General features: G+C 36.5%; 1 long non-coding RNA gene across 1 annotated transcript; it reads left to right on the top strand.

Annotated features, from left to right (window-relative positions):
* The first annotated feature begins 224 nt into the window (after positions 1–224).
* On the top strand, positions 225–22,346 carry LOC136789062 (uncharacterized). Its single transcript, XR_010827819.1, has 3 exons — positions 225–1,099; positions 20,912–20,981; positions 21,432–22,346. It is a non-coding gene; the product is annotated as an uncharacterized lncRNA (long non-coding RNA).
* The last annotated feature ends 2,792 nt before the right edge of the window (positions 22,347–25,138 follow it).

Here is a 25,138-nt window from a genome sequence, read left to right as displayed (position 1 = left end):
TCCTTCCTTCCTTCCTTCCTTCCTTCCTTCCTTCCTTCCTTCCTTCCTTCCTTCCTTCCTTCCTTCCTTCCTTCCTTCCTTCCTTCCTTCCTTCCTTCCTTCCTTCCTTCCTTCCTTCCTTCCTTCCTTCCTTCCTTCCTTCCTTCCTTCTTCCTTTCTAAAACAAGACATAAATTAATGCTTTAAATAAGAGTTCGGAAAGTACTTAAGTGTGTGTGCTTGAAGTCTAGCAAACATCAGTATATAGAAGCCTGCTAATATAAATTGCATAAATGAATTGAGACAGTATGAAGGTTTTTTTGAGAAAATTCATAGACAATACCAAATTGGGTGTAACTGTTGAGCCCATCGAGGGTGGGGAGGCCTTGCTGAGAGATCTGGACAAATTAGAGGGCTGGGCAATCACCAACAATATGAAATTTAACAAGAGCAAGTGCAGGATTCTGCACCTGGGAAGGGGCAACTCTGGTTATACATACAGACTGGGGGACGAGAGGCTGGAGAGTAGCCCATCAGAAAGGGATTTTGGGGTTTTGATCAACAGCAAGCTGAACATGAGCCAGCAGTGTGCCTTGGTGGCCAGGAGGCCCAATCACATCCTGGGGTGCATCAAGAGTAACATTGCTAGCCAGCTAAGGGAAGTGATTTTCCTTCTCTATTTAACACTGCTGCAACTGCACCTCAAGTACTGTATGCAGTTTTGGGCACCACAGTATAAGAAAGATATAAAACTGTTAGAGAGTGTCCAAAGGAGGTCAACAAAGATGATAAATTGTCTAGAGGGGAAGACATATGAGGAGTGGCTGAAGTCCTGTGCATTGTTCAGCCTAGAGAAGAGGAGACTGAGGGGAGGCCACATGGCAGTCTACAACTTCCTCACAAGGGAGATAGGAGGGGCGAACTCTGATATCTGCTTTCTGGTGACAAGCAACAGGACCCGAGGGAATGGCTTGAAGCTGTGACAGGGGAGGTTCAATCTGGATATCAGAAAAAGGTTTTTCACCAAGAGGATGGTCGGTCACTGAAACAGGCTCCCTATGGAAGTGGTCACAGCACTGACCTTGCCAGAGATAAAGAAGCTTTTGGACAGCACTCTCAGGTACATAATCTGATTTATTTATTTATTTATTTTGGTGGTCTTTTGGGGACCCAGGAGTTGTACTCGATGATCCTAGTGGGTCTTTTCCAATCTGGATATTCTGTGATTCTATAATTCTAATCACAGGAGGAGTTTTTCCTTAGTTTCTAGCAAAGTTAAAGGAATCTCTAACCTAATCCTTCCAACAGATGCTTACTCATTGAGACCTTTGAGTTTGCCTAATATCTGTAATATCATGACTATCATGTGCAGGTGCTGCAAATCCAGAATGTCTAGTAGTTCTAAACTACTACTACTAGTTCCAGTAGTAGTAGTTCTAAACTACTTAGAAATAAGCTTTAGTAATGCTTGTAAGACTTTTCTACCTTGATTAGAGAAGGGGAGAATTCTAGAGCAACACTCCATTTTTTCACCTCACACTTAAAAAACAAACAAACAAAAAAACCCCACAACATTGTGGGTAGAGATGTGGTAACGCTTTTAAATGTTGATAAAAAAGTCTTCTTTCTCCCACCCAAAATGGCTATATGAAGTATTGACTCATTTTAGTGAATCTGTGTCATGTTCCTAGAAATTCAAGAGTTCATTTGAATTTGCTTTTCCTTACTGTAAGCTACATTCTTTTATTTTTTTTATTTTATTTTATTTATTTTATTTTATTTTATTTTATTTTATTTTATTTTATTTTATTTTATTTTATTTTATTTTATTTTATTTTATTTTATTTTATTTTATTTTACCGTTGAATATCTTCTAAGAAATTTGCAAAATAATTCATCTAACTGTCAATTTAAGGAGTTTATAATAGAAAGCAAACATTTTTACTTATGTTAATCCCAAACTGATTTATTTCCTTTGAATTTTGTCCAGCAAAATGAAAAAAAATGATTTACTGATAAAATGCTGTTTCAAATTGGTGATTGAAAAGTAAAACTAGAAAAATTCAAAGAGAAAATGAACATGCGTCTTTTAACAATGAGACCTAATAACTCCTGGCATAAAAATATTTAGTTAGAGTTATGCCAGGTCTATCATTAATTGAATTATTTCAGTCAAGACTGAGTATCTTTCTGAAATGTCCATTGTAACTTGGCCAGAATTTGATGACTTGATTTGGGATTAGTGAGGTTGCCTTCTGTGGTTTACTGCAAGTAAGACTGTGGTTGCTGTAGTTTTACAAAGCCTTAGAAATCCATAGCAATATGTTGCACAAAACAGAAATCTAGAATTGGACTGGGTATGGTTAAAGCTTTTTTATCTTTAAGAAAACCTGTTCCCTCACGTAACAGCAGGTATTAATTTTCGTTTTCTCTGAGACTCAGTGACAGACATCAGACAAATCTACAGACTGCTTGTCCTTGATGGTCCCATACTGCCTGCAATGTTACCCAAGGTTAACTTTCGAAATCAAGTAACTCTTCTGCTTCCTCCTTGCACACATGCACCAAATGACAATAATTTATCTTTCATTTGTATAGGAAAAAAAAGAGAGAAAAAAAATAGAAACGAAACGGGCTGTGTGGAAATTCAAAAACTAAAGGCATCTGTTGTGTCAGACTTGGGCAGTCAATAAGAGATATGTGTGGTTTTAGTAGTGACACGGTGTGTATGTGAATTGCCATGCTGCAGGACACTTTAATGAACAGGGCTTAAGGTCACCCAACAAATACATACAGAAGGGCTTTCCTTACCCCCTTCCCTTTTCCTCCTTCTCCCTTGGTTTCTCTTTTCCCTCCTTCCTTTTCCCTTTCCCTCCTGCTTACCATCAGGCACTCCTCTTACCCTCTTCCTTCCTCTTTGAAAGCCTTCTTGGACATTTTTTTCAATGTCTAACTGGCCTAACATGCATCCTGACCCATTCTTTGCCTTATTTCCTGTTTTAATCAGGTGTCGAAGGTTATGCATTGCTGTTGGAGCAGGACATGAGTGGCAGCAGGGGTCAGGGCCTCTGTGGCTTTCTATTAGAGCCATAAAACCAAAATGGAAGGATAATTTCACCTGCTCTAACCCCAATTTTTCCAAGATGTGATAGGCATTGACCTTAGTGTTTGATTGCCATTGACTACGTAAACTGCAGCCACCCTAATTCTGCTTACTAAACAATAAATGTGCCCTTTATGACCAGGATGGGAAATAAAACAATAAAACATACACATGGAAGATCCAAACAGATAGATTAATCCAGGTAACATAAAATGATAAAATAATGCCTCATAGGGGAGGTTACACCCTTTGTTTGACTGGTGTGCCCCTGCAATAATTTCTTCTACCAATTTTCAATTTTTTCTTCTTGGCAGAACATCCTATATCTTTCTCCATGGGTTGGGACTTTGGCAATAAATCTTAATTGCTAGAGAAGTCCCATCCGTGCCACCTCAAATGTTTATGCATCTAAGGAGAGTGGGTTGTTTTGTTCTGTGTGGGTGTGTTTTGGAGAAAGTCAAGAAACTCTTCCATTACTTTTAAGGAAATTTTGAATGAAATGTAGGAATATTTCTAAATATATTCCTGTTCAAAGAATAAAATAAATAGACTGAAGCGTATAAATTAAGGGTGTTAAAATATTAACATCCATTTATTAAGAATGTCTAAGCTGGAATTTTCATCTCGACCCATATCTCAGTCAGATCAGTTGAGATACTTTCTTTTACCTCAGAGGTTTTTGATCTGTGCTCACAATGAAGAACCTCCAAAATTTAGCTTGAGAATAACTTTTAATATGGCACAGTTAGTATAAAATGACAGAGTTTAGTTCCAAATTATTTTATAATAAATAAAACAGAACTTCAAAAGGTGTTGAGATTCATTCTCTGTTGAACTTGTACTGGTTTTAACAGAGAACTTTGAGAAGGTATTTAGTAAAATAATCTATTTTCTTCACAAATTATCCTAAAATTTGAGAGACTGTGATCAACCAAAATTTATTACTTGTTCTACTTGTTTCTACAGAACATTTTTGCCCAGACTGTAGCATTTAAATCAGATTATGCAAAACAATAGCAGTGACATCTATAAGCTTTGCCATAGCAACAGTGAGGAACTCCAGTGGGTCAGAAAGGAGGACAGCCCTCTTTCATTTCCTATTGATGTTAGTATCCATGGAAACCCCTTTAACAGTATCTGCATCAGGATGAGAAAACAGGTAAGCTTTCTTCTAAAAGGCAGTGCATTAAAAGAACACAATCCTTTGCAAGGTCAGCTCTTGAAAGCCTTGAAGAACCCCTTAGTTGAGAAAGCTGGAGGACTGAAAATCCTCACATTCTTTGCTAAGAAGCTCAGCTCCAGAGAATCACATTAGCACTCTGTAATATGGACAGAGGAAAGTAAAGCCTTTGCTCCTTGCCTGAGATGTTACACCTCTGGGAGCTCACTTTCTTCACTAGGAGAATATACTGCAGAGGTGATTACGTGAACCAGGAGATTAATTATGAATAAAATTCAATGGGGAGAGACTGACAGAAGTACAGGTACTGTATGTTTAAAAAAAAAAAAAAGAAAAAAAAAGAAAAAAGAAAAAAGACTGAATTGCAGGAATGCCATATGGCAAGTGCCTGTAAACTAAGAATATGTGCACAGAAATATTATTCACATGGTAGCTTTTTAAAATATTTGTAAACTCAGCATTTTATAGATAACTGGTTTGGAGGAAATGGTGTTACCTCCTTCTCCCATCTGGGCTATTTGAGTGAGAAACAAAGGCTGTCATGTTTTTAAATCATCACAGTGGCAAGCCATTCCTATCTCCCTCTTTCCAGTTCCACAACTAAATTAACATGGACAAGATTTCAAATAACAAATGGTTACAACTTCATCACTTTGTGATTCCTTTGCAAATAAAAAGTGTCACACGCTAAAGTTCAGTCAGGGAGCACTTTCTGATAACTTTTAAACCCAAAGTATTATCTAAAGTTTGAAAATCAAACCAAAACAAAAAAATCACTACCAAAAAAAAAAAAAAAAGAAGACTTAAATTTGAATGTAATGCTTTATTAAATTCACTGGATTTGGGATTATGTCCCATGGGGTGAATTTTTAATATATAACAATGAGAAAAGTAATCTTCTGTAGTAGATGCTACATTTTAGTTAATTGCATAATGTCGTTATGAATGTAACATTGTGACAAACTTCTCTGCCTCCCTCTCTCCCTCTTTCTCTTTCTCTCAGGCACACTTGCACGTCACTGAATGATCTAATCTCTCTTTCCTCAGTGAAAGTTAAAATCTGAGTTCTACTAGTGAACCAGTAGCTTGTAGCTAAGTACAGAATATAAGGACAACACAGTTTACATGACACACAGTTGGCTAAGGAATCATCCTGAGGTCTAGTAGATGGAGGAATCGTATTATTAGAAGGACCTTGTTTTTTGTTGTTGTTTTAGGTTAAAAGCAACTCTATACGTTTGACCATGATAGCTTTGATATATGTCCTAAAGTAACTTGACAAGTACAAATTAGATCTACCTTGTGAAACCGTGAAGATCATGAGCAGGAAGTCAATTTAAGAAGAAAGTAAAGGCAATAGACTGAAATGCCTAAGTACACTTTCTGTCCGAACGCATGCAACCCAAGTATTTCAAGTCACTGATTCTTGTAAAATAATTTAGGATGGAAGATAGCTCTGGAAGTCTTCTAATCCACCCCCTGCACATGGTCACTATCTTGATCCTCTCTCCTGTGGTACTGCCTTACTCCTACAAGCTACAGCATTACGCTCAGAGACCTGGGAGGCCCTGGAAAGGCCAAAATCAACATTTTGGAATTCCATGGCTGCAATTCTCTTTTGGTCATTTCTCTTGGGATCTTAAATTTCAGTCTCATGGTTGCTACAGCCAAATCTACGCCTGGTCTTCATATCTTCCACCATTTCTTTCTTCTTTGTGGGTACCAGGTCCAACAAAACAGCACTTCCAGTCTCTTTATTGGTTACAGACTTGCACAAAGTCATTGTCTAGAGTTGCCAGAAAGCACCTGGTCTGCTTGTGCTTAGCTGTATTGCCCTTCCAGCAGATATATTAGCATTTGTAGATATATATATATAGAGGGTCAGAAATTTCAGATTGGTTGAGCGCACAGCTAATAAACAAGAGAAAGGAAATTGCCACTGGATGTGGAGTATGAGAAATAAAATTTTCAAATAGCTATAGGAATATTGATAAAAGGAACCCTAATTCTGCTTCAAACTCTTCCTATTGTACCTAAAACCTGGTTAGTTTAGTAGATGAGGTGTGGGTGAGTCACCAGGGCCAGTGCCAGCTCTGAGTAAGAATGCAAGTCCTTGAACTCACACTCTTGGAATAGCTAGATTGAAGCTTGTTAGTAGGGTTACTCTTGTTGCTCCTGTAGAAGGACTGACATATGGACTTTTAGAAAGAAGCACCAGTTTCTTTTCTAGCTTTTAAAACCTCAAACAGACGTTTCATTTGTACTGTAGATGAAACTCTCATTTAGGGGTTAATAAACAAGGTCTTGAGGTGCAACATACCCAATTTCTCTTTGTGAAATTGGGAAACAGTCAACCTCGAAAGTGTGAATCAAATAGCAAATGTACATATTCTAGACACAGATATTCTGGTAAGTTTTGTGGGAAATAAACATATGTATATAAACAGTGTACTTTAAAATAAGAGAGGAATAACCACATATTGTCCAGATTTTGTGTATAGCCTGGGTGGATAGATGATATCTCTTATTCTGTCCTCTATACAGACAGCTTTTGGAAAATGGCTAAGGTCATGTGTTTCAGTTATGGGTGTGTACGGGCGTGTGTGTGTGTGTGCATGCATTCCTGTGCTGGGTTATACTCAGGGTCAGAATAGAAGATCTAAGGTCACTGCTGGCCTTTAAAAATCTTTATCTGAACCTGTCTTTCTGACCAAGTTCAAGTAAAGAAAGAGACATGTGCCTGTAGGCAAGAAAAACTGCCTGTCGTTATACTCTCAGGATGTGGGGTTTGCTTTATTTTTAGTCATTGTGTAAGGTCACTTATGAATCTTCTCTTTTCTAAAATGAAAGGGCAGGGGCAAAATCACACCACTAACTGCAAGAAGTTACTCACTAAACTGCAGTGCAGAACTCTCTTTCAGAGTTCTTTGGACCATGCCTTTATTTCTCCAGTACAAGTAAAGTAGCCTCAGCAGTAGATGTTCCCAGAGACACAGTTTTTTCTGGAAGTAGAGCTGTTGCAGTATTACAACAAACATTCGTGAAGCATTCATCAAAAACTGCTTTTGACTGAACACTTTTGTATGACTGCTTTGTTAAAGGCTAATATAATTATCATTACACCTCACGTCTGAATACCATGCTAGCAGTCAAAACTGCTGGTTGTAACTCATAGTGGAATAGTACTGGAAAAACTTGTAGGTAGGAGTTGTAACAGAAGAATACAACAATTTAACAATAGTTAATTGCAAGAGCTAAAAAAATCAGATAAAAACTTAATTCTTTCCCACCATTTTCCTTTAGACATCTTTTCATGAAGCAGTGACCGGTAATTTACAGAGCAGTTTGATTCAAGAAGTCGTTGAGAAGATGACATACTCCTCAGGGTCTAACTCATTTGCATGGGACACTGCATTGGATGTGAATGTGATCACAGTTAAAGACAATATATTTGAAGAAATCATATTTTCATGTGTAAAATTGTTATCCTCATAATCAGAGACTTGTGGGAGATCTGGGCCAAAGAGACAAGGTGGGGGAGGGATTTCGGGACCCCTGAAGAAGGCTAAGAGGGCAAGAAATTCTGGGTTTAAATTTTGCACAGATCAGCTGTACACACAACCTCTACAGTTGCTAAGTGGAATTCATGTACTTTCTTGTGTATGCAGCATCCTTTGCTATTAATCTCCAAGAAACTACCTGTGAAAAAGGGTTTTTTTTAAAAAACAAAAACAAAAACACAAGCATAAATATTCCTCTAATATGAATCTTCCATCGCACTCCAAATGTCCTTTAAGAAAGCTTAAAAATATTTTTGTTTCCTTTTCTATTCAAAAATATTTTTTTTTGGGAAAGCACATATTATTGTAGCAAAGTTTGACAAAAATTTTCCTTATCTTAATACACGTCCTTAAAATAATAAGTTTGAGAACAAGAATCATATCTATGTTCATGGCTGTTAAACAAGTACCACTACATGGAGATGTGGGCTGCAAGAACAAATGATGAGTGAAATTTTCACATGCAGGAGACAGTAACATTTTATGAAAGCCAAGATAATTTTCCTGTTATCACTATCAAATCAGAAGTTAATCATGATGATAAATTATCAGAACTATTGATCAAAGTTTTTTAGGTGGCAAAGTATTAGACTCACCCACATGTTGTCTGAAGACGTGTCCTGTCAGATCATGGGCAGTGCTGAGGTACTACTGCAGTTGATCAATATGCACCATCAAGAGCAGGTACAGCACTGTGACATAACATACATAGCAGCTAGTTTCAAAGGAGACAACATTTAGAAGTTCCTGTTATTGATTGATCAGCATCATTGGGTGACACTCTCAGCAACAACTAATATATCTTTGTTGTTTCTCTGGACTGATTTTGTATTGTTTTATTCCTTTCCTCTTCTGCAGTTTAGAGATGTCCCATCAGTTACATTTATCATGTCTTAGGTTATTATATATATATGTTTATATATATATGTATATTAATCAGATTTGCAGAGGGATGCAAAACCCACTAATAAGTGCTATTAAATTGCATCTAAACTGTTTTATTTCCAACCGGTTTCTTATTCAAATATCTTTCCTAATATGATAGTTTGCACTGACTTCCGATTTTTATTCCTGATATTTTTTCCACTTGCTCATAAGATCTGCTAAATTAATCCTTTATTCCTGGTCCCCATGGAGAGGATCTTTCACCCCAGCTTCTGTCTATTGAAGAGCTTCTCTACAGAGTATAATCTTGGATTTTAGTTAAGCCAGGGCCTGACACTAGCCCTCATCCTGCAGTACAGGAGACAATAATGTTGTTCTCCCTTGAGGAGAGACTTCCTCCTAGAGCACTGTGCCTCCTAGTTCTCCTGTTTGCAGCAGAAGTGTCTAGGCATATGTCCACATTACAAAGTAAAATGCACAGCTGAGCAAAGCCAGGCAAAACCAGGTTTGACTATCTGTACATGGTAGTGCAATTTTCTTTATAGAGATACCAGAAACAAGCAAAGTTGTAGCAGCAAATATCATATTAATTCCACTAGTTCTCTGCCTGACTTCTTCATTAGCATAATCCAGAGTGAGCAAGTACACTGAAAAGCGAAAGCAAAAAGGGACTGAAGGAGAAGGTAGAGAGGTGTAGGCTAAGGCTGATCTAAGCTCGTCCTTCAATACATTTTTCTGACCTTCAAAATTACTCAGGATCTGGTTAGCTGTGAATACGAACAGAAATCTGAAGCAATACATCATTTATATTTGTCCGTCTATCTCTAATATTAACTTTATGCTTTTTCTCTTCCTATACTCTTTTATTTCTATCAGAGACTAATTTGTCATTTATATTTATCTAGAAGATAATGCTCTGAAATATTAAACATAACTCCAACTGAACTGATTAAATCTACAGATTTGTGGCAATGTAACACACTTTATGGCATCCCACATCTTGCTGGGAGAGGCCATCACCATGCCATGAGATCTTTTACATCACTTTTACATCATTATATTTAATCCCATGGTTGTTGTAATGGCTGTTGCTAATAAAAACAAGATCTGAGTTCATAATGTTCCCTAGCACCACATTAACCTTACATCAGATTAACAAGTAATATCACTGCAAACAATAACTAGTGTAGCTGAATATCATACATTGTGATAGGAGGGAACAGTAGAAAAATGAGTCAGTGGAATAGAAATATGTTTAAAGGCTAACCTCGTTATATGAAAACAGATGTTCTACTAAAGGTTATCTCTAGAGGAAGGCTTTTATTTATTTATTTATTTATTTATTTATTTATTTATTTATTTATTTATTTATTTTTCCGGGGGGGGGGGGGGGGGGGGGGGGGGTGTTGTTCATTTGTTTGTTGTTTTGTTTTTGTTTGGTTTTAATAATTGTTTTATTTTATCCTTAAATGTAATTTATTTTGGAACAATGAAGAATTAATATTAAGAACTTTTGGGGTATTCAAAATTTCCATTACTAAATTTATATACTCTTTAGTTCATAGACTTTTCAGCTTATTAGAACATGGGCTTTCTATGGGCATTTTTTCCTGCACTCTAGACAAACTTTAAGATCTATGGATTATTTTCTGGTTTCCAACACATATATCTGTTCCTTGCAACATTTGGTATTATACAGACAATAACACTCTTGATACATAGCAATTCATGAAAAAAAAAAAAAAGATAATTGAAGGAAATAGAAAATCAAGAAAAGCAAAATTTCTTTTAATGCTTTGTAGCAACATTTTCTTTCACTTTTGTCACTGTTCTAGACCTTCTATGGGAAAATTTATAAGGGAGGGAAAATATTATTTGCAAAAATGAAGTCTGATAGCAAAGAAACAGTGAGATGGACTGTCCTCTATAAAATTGTGCTCAGTAGCAAGGGAAAGACTATTTATTAACCTGTCCAAAGTTCATGTAGCTGTGTGAAACCTGAGGCAGGAGGTTACATTTACCTCTGCTAAATCTGTTTCAGTTCTATCTAGGATGAAAACTGTGACTGACTGGCTGGTAGTGTTAGACTTCAAGCCTCCTACTGCTGTTTGGGTGCTGCTTTGCTCTCTGATAGTGGAAATGGTTGCAAAATAAAATAACTCTGTGAAGCAGTTGCAGTATTCTAAAATCTAATAATAGATTTTCTAGAAAACATCTGCTGCATAAATGGAAATTAAAGCCAAGAAACAAGTCATGGACTTACAAATTTGCATGCAGTGTGGTGCAAAGGCTTCTAGTTCAATAGTAATACTAAATTGTCTTAATTACCCTGCCTCTGAGACTCAGAGCTAGGCCAGGTGCCTATGGAGAACATAAAGATTTTACATTTGGCTTTTCCATCAGTTTGAAAAGCGCCCCTGGTGAAGTTAACTTGATAGCTCTCCTCTAGCTGAACATCCTCAAGAAATACTATTCTGACATTTACAAGCTGAAGTCCAGGTAAGGGACAGTGCAGCTTGGATGTATCAGGACATGCAGTCTTCATGCAGAGTAGCAGACAGCAACATGCAGCTAAGTTGCTGTCATTAGTGGTCTTGAAAAAAATAAAAATAAAAAAGAAAGGGAGAAGAGGAAAGGTAAAGGAAAGAGATAAGTGAAAGGGAAGGGGGAAATGAGGTTAGACAAGGCAAGAAAAGAGAGAATTTTTCTTGATTTACAGGGAGGGGAGGAAAGCAGCTCCATGCGGACTGTTGTATGGTGTAAATGCAGTTTACTGAATGCGTGGCATCCTTATGAGGCTGCTTTGTCTTAACAGGGATGTGTAGTATATATTCTTCTGTTTTGCTTTGTTTGAGGATGAGTGTTTTTCTTGTGAATACCTTGAAATACGATTCAGCTGCTCCCTAAAATCCCATCTTTTTCAGTACTTTTTAGCTGATTGTATACTGCCTTTCATGTATAGTAGTTTTTAAAAAGCTAAGTTGCTATGGTGGAACCCTTAAAAAAGTAATCTTTGTCACTAGTCTAGAAACCCCCAAAAGTTAATGGGATGAGTCCATTCACTTTAGATCTACCCTATTTTTAACAGATGAAAGCAATATATAATAGGTGTTAAAAAAGTACTTGTATTACTTTTAAATAAGACTTGAAACACTTTGCCATCAAATTTGTATGTTTAATGAACTATTGTGTTGATTTCCACCAATTTATTTCTAATTTATAGGCATTTTTAAGTTACATCCAGGATCTCTTTTTATATAGTCTAACATTAAAAAATATTGTTAAAATTAAATGAGCAACATTTTTATCAGTTCTGTTCAAACCACAGATGCTAGACTTTATTTTATTCCTTCACTGAGATTGAAATTCTATTTTAATATGCAGAACTACAGTCTAGGGAGTCATAAAATGCAGTGTGTTTTCATTAGATGATGGCTCTGCACCTCTAGTTAACAAGAAAGCTGATTCATCAGACAGTAGTGATCAAGACACTGGGGCCTATAAGGGAAATGAATCACAAAAAGCAAGAAACAATACACCTGTTTTTTAGTATGCATTTGTTTGCTTTTGGTTTAAACTCTCTAATTCTGCCAAGATTTTTTTTTTTCCTTCAGAATGAAGACTCTTTTACAGATCAAGACAATGACATGGTTAAAGCATGTATTATTTTTTCACTTACAGACTACCAGTTATGGAGTTTAAAGGGTTGGTGTCTGAATGGTGACTCAGACTGCTGTTTTGTTTGTTTGTTTGTTTGATGTCTCCATAATTTATGGGCTAGGTTTGATTGAACAGTATATTGCTGCTAAAAATAGAGTAAGTAGATTAAATCAGTAATCAAGAAACAAAATAATCTGTGGCCAAGAAGAACAGCATCCTGGCTTGTATCAGATATAGTGTGACCAGAAGGACTAGGGAAGTGATTGTCCTTCTGGACTTAGCTCCAGTGTGGCCACACCTCAAGTACTGTGTTCAGTTCTGGGTTCCTCACTACAAGAAAGACATTGAGGTGCTGGAGCATGTTCAGAGAAGGGCAAAGAAGCTCATGAAGGGTCTGGAGAACAAGTTTTATAAGGAGAGGTTGAGGGAGCTGAGGTTGTTTAGTGTAGAGGAAAGGAGGTTCAGGGGAGACCTTATTGCTCCCTACAGCTACATCAAAGGACTTCAAAGGAGGTTGTGGTGAGGTGGGAGTTGGTCTCTTCTCCAAAGCAGCCAGTGATAGGACAAGAGGAAGTGGCCTCAGGTTGTACTAAGGGAGGTTTAGGTTGGATATTAGTAGAAATTTCTTCACTGACAGAGTTGGAACAGGTTGCCCAGATGACACAGAGAAAACTCAATAACCAAAGTTATTAAGCAGGTATTCTTTATCACGGCGCCGGGTGTGTGTGGGATAGCTCTGCCTAACACACACACACCAAGGGTTACTGACAGTGTGCTTATATTAGTGGGACAAAAACATATTCATTTCATTTCCTGAAAATCTCTTGCATATTCACCAAGTCTCCGAAGAATCATTAACGTAGGTTTCCACGCCTATTCGCATGCGTAGTGGAATCCTTGGGTGATCATCCAGCATACTCTGGTTGGTCTTTTGATGAAGGCCAGGAGTCTTCTACATTCCTGAACCTTCCTTTCTTTGTCAGACTTCAGCAGAGAAGCCAGTTCTTGTTGTTTACATTATCTATGCATACACTCTTATCTTTGGGGTTGTTAACATACAGTTGTGCTAAGATGGAATCAACATCCTTTATCTTGTTCCCTGTCTCACAGAGAAGTGGTTAAGTCACCATCCTTGGAGGTATTCAAAAGGCATGTGGATGTGGTGTTTCAGGACATGGTTTGGTGGTAGACTTGGGAGTATTAGGTTAATGTTTGGACTTGATGATCTTAGAGGTCTTTTCCAACGTAATTGATTCTATAATTCTATGATTCTAAGTAAGTCTGTCAGAAAAGTGAAAGTGCAAAATACTTTCTGCATATTGTAGTTAGTATTTTAAGCAATAGTTTAAATACGGAATTGATCGTTCTTTTATTTTGATTTCACAACGTACATGAGGTATCCCAGTTGACTTACCCGGTGAAGTGTTGAGTTCCTGTAATGGACATTCTTGAGACTAAGTTCTTCAGTGTTAGTTGTGATCTGTTTGAGATTTCATGAAGTGTTCTGATGCAAGATAATCAATGAAAGCCTCTCTGCTTTAGGGTGAGAGTTACCACCTTTGTCAAGACTAGACACTGCCCTTTGTGGTTTGAAACCAGGGTCACATTTCTGATTCTCGTCAGTATTCTTCTGGCCAATTCAGAAGGAGATCTAAAAGCATACATGAGAGAATGTATCTCACTTGCTGTATAATAAGCAATGACAAAAGAAGCAAGAAATCCAAGAGGAGAAAAATCTTCCATGCTGACTGCAACATTTGTGTTATATCTCTGCGTTTAATCTGAGCTAGATTCCAAATATTGTTTGCAAGGTCCCAGGTACTTCTCAGCCTCTGTTCTTTGTTCACCCAAGTAGCCATTGTAGAGCTCTGTTTTGCAAATGCGACCTATATTGGGCTGCTCAAAACGACCTTTTGCTTAAAAATCCAGTGTGTATTTGCATGCACTGCTTGTGCAGCTTTTAAGAGGAACAAAGGAGCCCCAGGACAGAGCTGGTGGTCGTCTGTCATTAATTTTACCCGGAAAAAGATCAGAGCTTGTTTTAAGCAGCTGGTGCTCCTGGTTACAGTGTCCAGAGTGGGAGTACTGCAAAACCCAGAAATAATATCTGCAATAAACTTATGTCCTCATTAAGGACCCTGGTGTATGCACAGTCCACAGTGTGACCAAGTGTTTTGTCATCCCCTGAGATTTTGAGAATTCGTGGGAGCTGAGACCCTAAGATTGATGTATAAAGGCAGACAGCATAGAAAAACACATCCTTCTAATGTCTTCTTGAAACTGACCATTCCCCCAACCCCCTTTTTTTTTTTTTGTTCATTCGTTTGTTTGTTTGTTAGTGTTTTTTTTTTTGTTTTTGGCATATGTGTTTAGTGATACTGAAAAATAATTCCTAGACTACCCTTTTATTTAATCCTTTTGCCCAGTAGATCATGAGTATATATTGCATCATGAACTAAGGTTACATGTGTCTAAACCTGCAGTTTCCCTGCAGCAATTTATAAGCAACAATATTTTAATTGATCCCTACTGTATAAGCCAATTTATGAAAATATCAGCTAGGCAAGAGCATTTGAAAATCCTTTGAAGCAAAGAAAGCTGTGTTCATATTCTCCCCTTCTGCATGCATTTGTTTATAAATGAAAAGAGATATTATCTCTCCCACTCCCTTCCCACATGGCAATGCATTTCCTTGATTTTTCTGCTGTTTCAGAATTATAAGATAAATGACAATTCCAACCAATTATAGTTCTTTTTTTTTTTTTTTTTTAAAGAAGGAATAAAAAATCAATCTCTGAGTCGGGACCTTGAGACCTTCAGAAAAATTACATAGCTTTTGGCTGAGAAGAGTTTCAAGTTCTTGAATAAGAAGAAAAGTAAAGAAAAAAAATGAGATATTAAGAAAAAAATAGTTTAAATTCATGCATTATTCTCTGAATTTGACATGGTGTTTTGCCTTTGATTTCCATGTTGTTGGGTCAAACTCCATAGAGATATTTTTAAATCTTTGATTCTTTCTTTTTCTTAAAGGAATAATAATAATAAAAAGAAAAAGAAAAAAAGAAAAAAAAAGAAAAGGAAAAAAAAGAAAATGAAAAAAAAAGAGCCTAATATTTGTTAGAATTCTCTTTTTCATTTAAATCATTTTTATAGACCAAGGTAAAAAATACACTTTTTTATTTTTTTTAAGTATTATTATTATTTTTAATGTATTATTCCTTCTGATTTGAATGGCTTGATAGCAGTTTTGGGGAAGAAATCAACAATGGAGTCAAGTTGTTTCTTTGATGCCATTGTGTTTAACAGTAAAAACAAAATTTCCATTAAAATCATGAAAAACAGTCCACTTGTTCAGACTTTCAACCTTATCTGTTGCAAGGGCACTTCCTAAAGTTTGTCTGTGTGGAGAATTAATTCTGTACCCATCAGTTTCTCAGCTGTCATCTTCTGCATACATATTCCTGTTGCCTTTTACTTGCTCTTGGGTCAGATCCATACTTTCATGAGCTAAAAAAATATTTCATCTTCTGTTGTAGTGCTCAGTTAAAAATGGGAGGCAAATGTTAATTTGAATACCTGCAGGTTTTGTGATGAGGTTTTCTTTTCTGTTTTGGTCTTTTGTCACTAATGATGCAAATACACATGAAAGTGTCATAAGAGTTGTGTCCAGCTAATAGCTCTGCTGTTTCAGTGTTGTAACAGGAGAACATAGCTTCTGTTGCATTCTCACATTTTATTTTTTTTATCTCTTTTATGTGACATTTTGCCATATGTAGACCTTCCAAACAGACCTTGCCCAAGCCTTTTTCCCTTTCTTCTAGCAGTTCCTCCACTCAGATTTCCACTTTCAGTTTCTTACATAATTTCATGTACTATGTCTGAAGAATTATTTTCAAGAAACAGCCCTTAAAAGACTTATTGGAAGAGCAGCAATATATAATAAATGCATATACTATACTATGCTATATGATATGATACAATACTATAGCAATATTTTGCTTGCAAAATTTTAGAGAAATATTTTTTTGAAATATACTAGTTGCTGTTAAACCAAATTATTTGTCACAGTAATTAATCTGCAGGTATTTATAGAATCAATGAATCATGGAACGGTTCGGGTTGGAAGGGACCTTAAAGACCACCTAACTCCAACCCACCTGCACAAGGTAGAAATACCTCCCACCAGACCATGTTGCCCAAAACCCCATCCAACCTGGCCTTGAACGGTCCCAGGGATGAGGCATCCACAACTTCTCTGGCAAAGTGTTTCCATGCATCACCACCTTCATAGTGAATAATTTCTTCTTTATACCTAATCCACATCTACCCTCCTTCAGTTTAAAACTGCTATGCCTTGTCCTTTCACCACACCCTAAGATTTTTTTGTGTGCACATTTTAACATTTAAAAATAAAATTTATGAGCACAAAATGTAGAATAACAAACTGTTTCTTAAAACTTTGCTGTTGCTTAGCACTGACCTTTAAGTGTTTCTATTGCTGTAATTGTACATTTCAGACACATGAATAATGAAGATGTTTGCTCTATTTTTCCAATAAGCGTTTATCTCTGAGGCCCAATCAGTTCTTGTCTGAGCATATCTTCTTTTCAACATATGAATACTAAATACTGGGTTATTGCTGGAAGATGTTTAATCTCTGAATGGTAATCAACTGAACATAGAGAGTTACGAATTACTGAGCACACAGTTTCAAGGAAAATTTTCTTCACTGAGTGAAAGTGTTTTGGCAGTTTCAGTATCAAAGCTCTGCTGAGCAGATGGCTTTGCCCAGCAAATAGTGAAAATGCTGTAAACATGAAAATCTGATATTTTCTTGCAGTAAGTTTTGTGCAGGGAAATGAGGGATTATGGGTTCACTGAGGACATTTAAGCAGAAGTCAGAAGATCCTGGTAGCTGTTTCTTATGGGGATTATGAGAACACATTGCACAACAACTGATCCACTAACTCATTTTTCTGCTTTTCCTCATGTGTGCTGCGCACAGCCTTAAGACAAGGTCAGTCCTCACAGAGGACTTTTAAGATTTTGACATCACTGGAGTAGAAAGCAAAGGAGCAGTTTAGTGAAGGGTGACCTCTCTGCTAGTACCATTTTAAAAGTCCCAAAAGTTACATGAGTTTTTGTACATCAAAGGAGGATCAAGGGCAATGTAACTCTTGAGCTGTGCATAGGTCTCTAGTGCACCCGGCATTGATTCCTAGGTTGGGGCACATGACATAACCATATTCACACAAAGTTTACTGGCAGGGAGCAGGAGAGCTGATGTGACTGAAGGGAAGCTGAGTATATCTTTGACAATTCAGGTTTGTGACCCATTTGCAGAGAGAATCCCCGGCAGATTCCATCTGGACAATGGCAGGGTTTATACAAAACCTTGGGTCCACTTCTGGATTTGGCAATTCCCTGGCTCCCCCACATGGTGAAATACGTAACCTGAGGTTTGTAGAGCGTGTGGGGATACTGGGTTGTACTGTCTGGTGTGTTAGCCATGACCTGAAGTGATGCTGGGTCATGAGCAAAGGAGGCTCAATCATGTGAGCAGAGGTAATGAGAGAAATGTTCATAAATCTCATACTCAGACCAATGATCCAAAATTTTTATTTACTGCGTTTTTATTTTTTTTAGTTATTGATAAGTTTCTTTAGTTTCTTATTATTGTTGGTGTTTTTTCCCCTAATAATTTGTATTTGGGTTAAAGCAGTGTTTACACACAGTCAGCTTTTAAAAACCTTGATGTCAGATGAAATGGAAATGGAATGAAATGAAATGAAAAAAAATCTTTGCCTTCCATTGGAAACCTAATAGAGCATCATTAATTCATTCTAATGACTAAGAGATCAATTTCAGGATGCTGATTTTTACCAATCAACAAGCAAAGGGAGAAACACAACTAAAAAAAAAAAAATCAAGGATAATGTATCACTAAAGGTACATTGTTGGTTCAGCTGACATATGTAATTTGATTTAAACTATTTATGATAGTACTGAATTTACTAGTAGACTCATAAATGTTCTGTTGTACTATCTGTAAAAATAAAGAACTGGTAATACAATACATTTAAAAGCAAATGCATTAAATGTGATACTTCATGTATGTATAATGATATATGTGTATCATTAACACATATAACATTCTCAGTACGATAATAAGGCATGTTGGGAGTTTAGATTTCAGCCTTTATATCTTTCATAATTTTCACACAGCTTTTCTCCTGTATTCTACCATTATTTTTGCTTTCCTTTTTTCACCTACCTTACAGCTTGCTATGAAAATCAGTAAAAGCTTTTAAAGAGCTTTTTGTGGGTAGGCTTAAGTCCCTTTGGAGTCCATTTTCCATCTATGCCACTTAAGAGCCTTCAAAATCTTAACTTTCTTCTAACATTGTTACAATGTGCAATGAAATAGAAACAAATACATCTGAATTTTAAATCCTATCAAGTACAATGAATAATATACAGAACTACATTCACAAAAGTACTGATTCTGGAAAAGTATCAGCTACTTAAACAAGGACATGCCAAGAATATTTTTGAAAAAAAAAAAAAAAGCCTGTAGATATCATGTGTCAGTAACAACAGAATACCTTTTTAAAACAAAACCCCATTGGGCAGTGAGAAACCCTGTGTCAGTGCTAACAGGTTGGGGAAATAGTTTTATTTTAGGCAGCAAGTTTTGTTATGGTAGTTAATATTCATTAGAACACCACTACATAACTTGAAAACTCCTCATTCTTATTCTTTTTTAGTACTTTTGTTCCACTTAATTTGGATCAGAAGGTGTTTTCTGTTTTCTGGGATGTTATTTAAAGTGTCCTACATGTTTTAATCTTTTTAAAACATAGCAAACATTATTAATAATTAATAATAGCATTTCCCTTTTTTTTCTTTTTTTTTTTTTTCCCTATTTGAAACCTAAACCCTGTAATATTTTTTGGACATGAGAATCAGAGATAAAAAAAACTGATTCTAAAGGTTCCTATTACACTTCATTATGAAACAGGGTGCAGGGTCTTGAGCAATGTGGAAATCCACATAGTGTGATCACAAACTGATCAACCCTCAAAATACTAGTATGAGAAATCTCACTGTTTTATTTTGTGTCATCTGGGGGCTGGAGGAGTCTATTTGTCTGTCAGTGGGACTCTAAAATGTGATGGTTACCAAAAGGACAGTGTTTATCTTTTATCTGTAAGATTTTTCTGCAAGTACTAGTCCTTTCTGATAAATAAATAAAAAAACAAGGAAGTTCTCAAAAATTAGTTAAAATGAAATATCTCATACTAACCTAGATGAGACTGACCAGCAAGCAATTATGTTTTATTTAACTTTTGCTGTAGGTGCAACCTTTCAGTGAAGTTTCTTTTTTTACCTTGGTAGATATTTTCATATGTTTAAGTGGTTCTGATTGAGGTCTGCAGGATGAAATCTTCATGACCTGGAAATCAATAGGAAAAATAGAAAGGGCTGTGTTTCCAAATATTGACTAGGTAAAAATAATGTGTTTTGTTTAACTATTCTTTATACACTTAGGGGATAAAATATATTTCCAATATAATGAAAAACAATAGCACAAGTGTGTATTTTAGCACTTTTTTTTTTTTTCCTTTCCTGAAGAAACAGAAAATATATTTAAGGATGTTTTCATAAAAAGTCCTTTTTGAGGAAAAAGCAAAGCATGAGAATCTGGGGACTAAGAATAATGTGTGCTGTAATAGATTTATTAAAAAAGAAATCCAGGCTAATCTGACTAATTTGGACCCTTGGTCTGCATTATCTAGATTTGGCAGACTTGCACTGCACCACACAAGTCACTGAAATATTTCCCAACTTGCTTTTGTAATTCCTTCAGAAAAGAAGCACATACACCCTTAGTGTTACTCATGTAGCATTACTACATATAAAGTTTGGAAAAAGTAAAGAAAGCAGCTAAATCAAACACTTAGTTGACGAAGAGGCAAAGAAATCAAAGAAAGGAAAAGAAAAAGAAAATCTAACTATTTTTTAAAATCATTTATTTATTTATTTATTTATTTATTTGTCAAAAAGAGTGAAGAAGAAACCCTTCCTTCCTCCAGCTGCCTTTTTAACTTGTTTCTTTCTATTCTACAATGATGGGAGCAGGCAGTACCATATGACTAGCTATACATTACTCCGGAGACTTCTGCCAATGCTAATTAATCTCCTTCTACCAGTACTAAAAAAGTGCAGTCTGGGCTTCGTCTACATATGATTTTAAGAAATAACAACCCCAAACTCACAGACCTTTTCCAGTCAGTAATTGTTCATCTTTTTTTTTTTTTTCCCCCCTGAAAACAATCCACTAGCTGAGGAAAATGCCCCTTCCCTCTGCACCCCTAAATGCTTCAGCAGTTGCTGTTCTAAACCTACCACCACATTGGTGGAAGCTGCATGAGATGGAGCTTCTTGCTAATACTGGCCAACTCAGGGTTTTCATTCCCTGCCACCTCCCTGCTTCACTAACCCACCATGCAGATTCTGAAAGAGTTCACTGTTGTTTTCTAGGTGTCACCAAAAATTACCAAATGAGGGAGCTGAGGACTTGCAAAAGTGGCTCACAACACCAGTTTTAAAGGTAAGCACTAAAGGCACTCCTTTCCTTTAAAAATGTCAGCCCATTAATTTGCCACTATCTTAAGGCATATCTTATCTTAATTATCTCTGGGAAAAATAAAATGTGATTCTAGCTTAATGATCGAAATATTTTCAGAATGATTCTGGAGGCTGTTAGAGATAAGCGCATAAGAAAAAAGGATGTTGCATTTACCACTCTATTCTTAGATCTGTAGAAAAAGCTTGTTCTTATTGCTTTTTTTTTCTTTCTGTTTTTTTTTTTTTTTTTTTTTTTTCTTCTTCACTTTCTGCTTGTATTTCTCAGCCTCTAAGGTAAGCAGATTTTTCTCTAGCAAGATGATGAGTAACCTAGCTGGTGTAAATTACCTATGTCTTTTCAGAAGGACTGTTTTAGTTGCATACTCATATAATTTCCTCTTTATGCATATTTTACTGGAAATGTTTCTTCCAGGAAACATCCGCCACTGTCTCACCAGAATTTCTTGATCCATTAACTACAAGGTTAGTGGCAGTCATTACAATGAATCCAAGTTATGTTTTCATCTGCTTACCCCTTATTTGGAATTTCTGATGTCCCTTAAATGTGGCTAGATGGAGTCATCTCACAGATGGTAGACAGCTGTCTACCACCTTTATGTCTGTCACAATGCCTACCAAAATGTTTGTCTGTCTATATTCAGTGTCATTTTTTCCTCCACTAATCACGTGTTTCTCAGAAATCCATAACTTGCCAACTGTGCTTTGTACCTCATATGATCTAGATTAACGTTATGTGGTTCATCATCAGTTTTCACCTGACATTAGAAGCAGCAGAGACTGATTATTTGAAGATGCAGGATCAGGTCTTCTATTAGTTGCAGCTTGAATGTAGCTATTCTTTGCAAGACAATGATGAATACAAAGTGCAGATGCATATGCTAGGCTTATATGAGCACCTCTGAAAAGAAATACAGTTGGTAAGATTGAAGTATATAACATGAAGAACATTATACAACTTATTCCATCTCAGAGCCACATAGAGGCTTTGGCTGAACTCCATAGTAACACTGTCATCAGCTCTGTTCATTTCATGGCTATGTGGGTCTCGGGTAGCTGTTGGAACCCATAACTGATGGCTACCAAAAATTACGAAAGGAAAGCTTGTCAACTCTGTAAGTAGTACAATCTAGATAAAGGGTGATTTTTATAACCAAAACAATTAAACTGACAAAAGGCTACGTAGAACTTTTCTTATAGGTTTTCCAGAGCCTTCATTCAGCAAAACACTAACTTGTTTCTAGCTATAACTATGTGATTGAGGATGTCATCAAGAAGACTGGCCACTTGCCAAACATTAGATGTTTGCTTAAATACTTTGCTGAACTGGGAACTGAATGTCACTGAAATACTCTGTGGAGCATCAGAATCCTACAACAGCCCTAAATAAATCTAATCAGTAATATATATATACATATATTCGCACTGTACAGTAAGTAGCATTAGGCTCGATGTTTTTATGTTTGCATTAGTGCTGAGATACTGTTACTGTGGGAGGTGTAATTTAGAAATTTCCAACCCTTGCACATCTAAAAATCTTAGCCACAGCATTACAGTCATGTGTTTCTAATCATATTTCCTGATTTTTTTCTTTATCTGAGAGTCATACTGTGTATCACTTTTATAGAGCTCTATAAAATATATCTAATTAACCTTACCCACACTACCTAATTATATAGGTTTGTGCAAAGAATTAACTCTTAAGTATCAGATGTTTGCTTAAATTGTTTAATTTAGATTTTATTAATGTTCTCAATTCATTCTCTTCTGAACAAAGTCAAGGAAACAAGAATATTTTCTCACACTAATATTTTTTTCAGTAAACATTAAAGCAATTAATTTCTTTACAACATTTTTTGAATGATTAACCAGATATATCTGTCTTTTTATTCTGCATGCCCAAATGATGGAGCTGTTTGGATATGAGGAAAAAAATTGTCAGCATCCTTCACATTTTAGAAGAACCTTCAGAAAATATGGCATACTGTATAAATAATTGTTGCCATCAAGGGTTATGTCAAGGTACAACACAAACAGTTAAGGTACATTTGATTTGAACTAACAGGTGAACATGAAGACAAATGGTATTAAATAAAGATTATTTTTTTCATGTCTGTTGTTGGCTGTGTCATTGACTTTCTCATGAGAGAAGTTGAATCAATACAATCAGGTCATTAAATGGTTAATGACTTAAAACATTTAAATTTTGCTGCTGACAGACATTTCACAAGCAGAATCTTGGTCAGTACATGAGAATGATCCAATGGCTGCCATCATCACATGGGAAAACTGACCAACCTACAGAAATGGTGGTGTTGATTACTAGGTGGTATTGATACCCCATCCCTGGAAGTGTTCAAGGCCAGGCTGGATGGGGCTTTGATCAACCTGATCTAGCAGAAGTTGTCATTGTCCATGGCAGGATGGTTGGAATTAGATGATTGTTAAGGTCTCTTCCAACCCAAACTATTCTATGATTGCTATGATTGCTAGCTGTAGCAGTAATGGATCTGCCAGATGCCCACAGGCTGGGTTTGGGGGATCATGGATCCACCAGCCTCTTGCACTCGGTGACTGCCTCAGCACATGTTCAGAAGACATTTGAAGCATCTGGGCAGCTCTTAATCTTCATGGAGTGGCCTTGCATCCAAGTCCCTTCTTTGAGTCTAAACTGGTAAGATAAGGACAGAGAAGCTAGCATAGAGGAGAAACACTGAGAGTGAAAACTGTTGTGAAAATTCTTCCTCCACTTGTTTGAGCTGTGGTCTGAAGCAGCAAGGTGACCTTTCTTTTCTTGCTGTCTCCTCATATGATTTGTTTTCTCCAAGGTGAGATACCTGGTTCCTTAGTAACCTTTTTACCTGTGGTATTTATTGATGCACTTCATGCACATTGATGCATCTTCCTGCCTCCCATTTCTTAGTCCTTGTAACTGAAATTGGCAATATTTCATTCAATATAAGTGGCTTGGGAGCAAGAACCTAGATGGTGAGAAGCATGACACTGGCTTTGGAATACAGGATACAGTCATTAGAATACAGGGCATGAGACTCAGTGAGCTGGGAAGGTAGTGTCTGCTTTGTGCTCATTTAAGGAACTGCAGCAAACTTCAGAGGTTGTGTGTCTCACAGAGCAAAGTACTGATATTTAAAAGTCATAAAATGTGAGACAGAGCAATACATGTTACTGAATAGTACAGCTGTAATACAGTCCAAACTATACTCACATCCAGCATAACAAATGAAAAAAAAAAGTCTCATTTTTCTTTCTCCTTTCTCTCCCTAAGAGGACTTTTCAAAATCTACTTTAAATGTGTGCAGTTAAAGAATCTGTATATTATCTAGAGACACAACAGCTTGCTCTATAAATTAACGCTGGGCAGACTTTACCTAGAAATGCCAAATTCTGTGAGCAACATGTGGTTTATTTTAAGAACAATGATTAGATTGCAAGTAAGATGAAGTTCATTGTGTACAACTGTATCTAACATTTATTTCCAAAATCATGTTCAATAATGTGTTGAAGAAAATAACATAAAAATGTCTACATTTAGCTCTCTATAAGAAAATGAAATTTTGAAAACCTGTTTTCACATGAAAGACTGATTTACAAGAAGCTTGAGGAGAAGACTGACTTGTATTTGAATGACTAAATATTTTTCTTTCCAAAACTCTGCAGCAAGAAACATTAATTATTTTTGGTTTAAAATATGTATTTATCTCATGCTTTTTGGCATTTGTCATGTAGTTCCTCATAATGTATTTAACATATCAGTAATGAGTGGTCATTTTAATTTTCCTTGTTTCTTGACGTCTAGCAACCTTGTGTGGGCTCAGCATTAGAAAATGGTTATTCTGTTAAGTAGGAGGTCAAATAGCAGGAAAACATATTGCTGCAGAGGCTCTTGCAGAGTTTATAATCACCGTATATATATACAGGGACCTCAGATCTCATTCAATCAAGGTTTGAACAACTCCTGTGATGGAGACCTCACAGCTGCGCTGAGGCCCACCCCGAAGTTCTGTCCATACTGCAGTCCTCCTTCAGGTTGTGGACATTAATAACACCCCACACCTCCATCCTTGTCTTCTTCACCTTCTTCTCTCCTATTTCCCAAGCTGA

The sequence above is a fragment of the Anser cygnoides genome, chromosome Z (genome assembly GCF_040182565.1).
Source record: "Anser cygnoides isolate HZ-2024a breed goose chromosome Z, Taihu_goose_T2T_genome, whole genome shotgun sequence".
Taxonomy (NCBI): domain Eukaryota; kingdom Metazoa; phylum Chordata; class Aves; order Anseriformes; family Anatidae; genus Anser; species Anser cygnoides.
This window is presented reverse-complemented; position numbering and strand designations above follow the sequence as displayed.